The sequence below is a fragment of the Hyaena hyaena genome, unplaced genomic scaffold, assembly GCF_003009895.1.
Source record: "Hyaena hyaena isolate Hyena2069 unplaced genomic scaffold, ASM300989v1 scaffold_114, whole genome shotgun sequence".
Taxonomy (NCBI): Eukaryota; Metazoa; Chordata; class Mammalia; order Carnivora; family Hyaenidae; genus Hyaena; species Hyaena hyaena.
Window position 1 is genome coordinate 3,108,583 of NW_024080746.1, and position 3,864 is coordinate 3,112,446.

The window sequence follows — 3,864 nt, forward strand, 5'->3', positions numbered from 1 at the left end:
GGAGTTTTGTATAAAATCCCAGCTGTCATTGATTGAGAACTTCTAGTGAGAAGGGGTTGTTAATTCCCTAGAATTTCTGGGCAGGAATGCTTCGGTGGCCAAACAGACTTTAGGGGGAAAAAAAGGAAAGAAAAGAAAAAAGAAATGCAAGTTTTTGGCAGTTAGAAGTCAGTCTAGAGATCTCTTACATGGTAAGGGCTGGGGACAGGAGTGAGTCACTGGCAAGATCTTCCAGAGGTCATTAACAAATAACCCCAAGTCTAGCTAATTAACAACCAACGTGTGCTTCTTGTTCCCATCTTAATTTAACACAGTGGAGGGGGGGGGGTGTGCACGGTCATTCATAGCCCAGGTTTCTCCCATTTAAGCGTCTTGTGGTCTTTTGGTTTTAGTCTTCTGGATTCAATGCATCTAGTCAGGAAGTGAGCCAAAAGAAGAATTCTGCAGGAAGTTTTATGGGCAAGTTCTCTAAGAACCTTAATGCTTCTGCCTATGTTTCTTTGGCCAAAACTCAAACACAAGACTGAATATTGTCCAGAAGCATTAGAAATGTAGTCTAAATGTTTGTCCTAGAAGGAAAAGAAAACACACATTTGGTGAGAATCAATCCCAGTCGTCAAATACTACTTCTCATAAGCTCACCTTGATAAACTTCATAAGCACATATGTGCAGACACATATACACATACACACACATACATGTACATATACCTATTTCCTTACCTGGCAATTGCAACTTTTCAGTAAAAATCTGCCTCATTGAAACCATTTTTACACAGACTCAAAATAGTTTAATTTCATATTTGGTTTCCTTTCATTTTATTTGACTTTCACTGGATTGCATTTACCTCAGGGTAAGGTTACTCATCGGTTTTATTTACCTCAGGTCATTCAGCAAATTAAGTGATAGCATTCTATAAAGGGATTTAACAAAATTTATTAATTTTTTTGTCACATAAATGGAATTTTATTTGCCATTTTAACTTAAGAAATCAACAAAATATTATTGCACACATTTATTTCTCCTAAACATTAAAGAACAATTAAAATATGTGTTAGCCTGGATATTTTTCAGGAGTGGTTTTGTGAACATTTGAAAATGCTATCTATATATCAGCAGAGACACATTTCCCTGTACTGAGAGTATTCCCGTGCGTCAGGTCATTTTCACATTGCATAGAACGTATTTTGACTGTTGCTATTGAATTCACCTTGTTGTGCTGAAAGCCTCATGTGTTTGAGTATAAAAATATCTGAATTTCAGTGAACTAAAGTGTTGACCTAGAATGTTTTTTTAGTAAGTTAAGGAGATCATAAGAAAAATGTACAAATCATAACAGACTCTTGAAATATTACAACTGTAGAGTTAATATAAAAAATCGGGAAGATAGGACTGTATAAGGTTTAGAAAAATCACATATTTATAACTTCCTGATTTGACTACCAAGGAGGCAAGCTGCACCAATGGAACTATTATTTATACAGAATTTTTCCTTTATTTTTTTCAAAGGGGTGGAGAGATATCCAAAAGAAGATAGAGGATAGAAATATGAAAATTTGGGCTTATATCATACTTCAGTGAATTGTCTTTTTTCTGTCTTATGAAAGAAGAGGCCAAACACAGTGAATATACAGTCAATTTTCTCTTGGGAGAGAATCTATTTTATTCATTACCTATGAAGGTCTAGCTCTGGAAATGAATATGGATGCCATTGCTAAAATCAAACTCAATATTTTTCTAGCCCAATGAGCCATCAGGCCAACATGTAAATAACGAGTAGGGTAAATGTTATTATTACACTCTGACTTGCTATAGGTGGGCAATCAGATTGTAGTTGGTATACTATGTGAGTTCATTGATTTGGATGACCTAGACTAGTGATCCTCCATCAAGGGTGAGTTTTTCCCCCAGGGGAAATTTCTGGAGACATTTTTGGTTGCTAAGACTATAAGGAATGCTTCTGGAATCTAGCAGGTTGAGGCCAGGGATCCTGCCAATCATCCTACAATACACAAGACAGTTCCTCACAACAAAGAACTATCTGGCCTCATATTTATTTAATGCAGAGGTTGAGGAACACTGATATAACTCTAGTGTTTCCTATGTGTAACATGTGAAAAGAGTCTCTACTTCATGAATGGATTAAAAACCAGAGTCACATATAAATTTATCAGGTCCTACTTCTGTCATAAACTAGTTGATAACTGATTATGCATTTGATTTGGAATTCATTTCTCCCATGCTCTAATCCCTACCGTTGAGAACAAATTACCTACCACTTAATTCTCTTTTGTTTTGCTCTGTTTATTTTCCACCATCAATTTCTACATACTCTGTATGTTTGACTCACCTGGCACCAATCCCCCAAACAGGTGTGCTGGCCCCATGTATAACTCAGTGATCATTAACCCTTCAAAGTCAGGACAGATACAAACCAATGGAGTGAACACCTTGCATAGGGAATGTGAACTTTCATTTCTCACGGTCCCTCCCCAAATCTCCTCCAGTTTATTTCATGCCATCAAGCAGCCACAGTCATGGGAGGATGGAAGAGACATCAAACAGGCCAGATGGCAATGCCTTCTCCTCTGGTTTCGCTTGTTGCTTCCTAGTCTGCTTCCTATTGCTTCATCACTTGACTTGAAAGTCTCACCAGGGGTTCTCACATGGCTGGCTGTGTAATGCTTCAGTTCAGTTATGAGTGATGAACTCGTTATTGAGTATTAATGTTTCCTATGAACAATATTGCCTTGTAAATTGGGCAGGTTGTCAAGCTGGGCATTTGGTCTCAAACTAAATGGAACTGTCCTATTTTAAGAGTCTTGACTTTGTGTTATTGAGAACCTGGAAGGTTTTTGGTTCAGGAACTATCTTCTCTGTTTTAAAATGCTATAAATTATATATATTTCGACAAGTTGTTTCAACTAGTTGAGGACAACACCCATGAACTATTATGGAAAGTAGTTTCAGAGGTGGGGAAAACTTGTTCATCATATTTGCATTCAAATAATTACAGAAACACAGCTCATGCTTGTACCATACAGAAAGTCATATCCAAAAAGAAACTAGGACCTGAGAACTGGGAATTTTATCATTTGAGGAGATAATATATTGGAAGAGAAACAAGATGTCGGCTTTGAAGTCAGACAGTGCCCACTTCAAATCATAACTCTGCCCCCACCTCTTATCACTACCTATAATTTAGGAAGGGTTACTTCACCTTTCTGAGCTTCAGGTTCTATATCTGTAAAACAGAGAGGGTAACTCCAAACTTATAGTTTTACAAGGATTATAGTGTTGCAAGGGTTACAGTATGTGTGTATAATATTTAGTTACACATACATAAATATGTGCATATGTATATAGTTGTGTATACTATATATATGTATATATATACATACACACATATGTAGGTGTGCACATGCATGCATGCATACACACACATCTCCTAGTATGGTACAGATGCCTCCAAAAGGTGTTAGTCCATTTTCACCTCCCTAAAAGAGCAAAGTATAGAACTATGGAATTGAACAAACACTGGATTAGCATTAAGACTTAAGAATAACCTCACTTTATGATGACAGCTTTGTAGTAGAGGCTAAAGTCTGGGATGGTGATACCTCCCATCTTGGTTTTATTTTTCAGTATTACTTTGGCTATTCGAGGTCTTTTGTGGTTCCATACAAATTTTTGGATAGTTTGTTCTAGTTTTGAGAAGTATGCTGGTGCAATTTTGATTGGAATTGCATTGAATGTGTAGAGTGCTTTAGGTAGTAATGACATCTTAACTATATTTATTCTTCCTATCCATGAGCATGGAATGTTTTTCCATTTCTTTGTGTCTTCTTCAATTTCCTTCATAA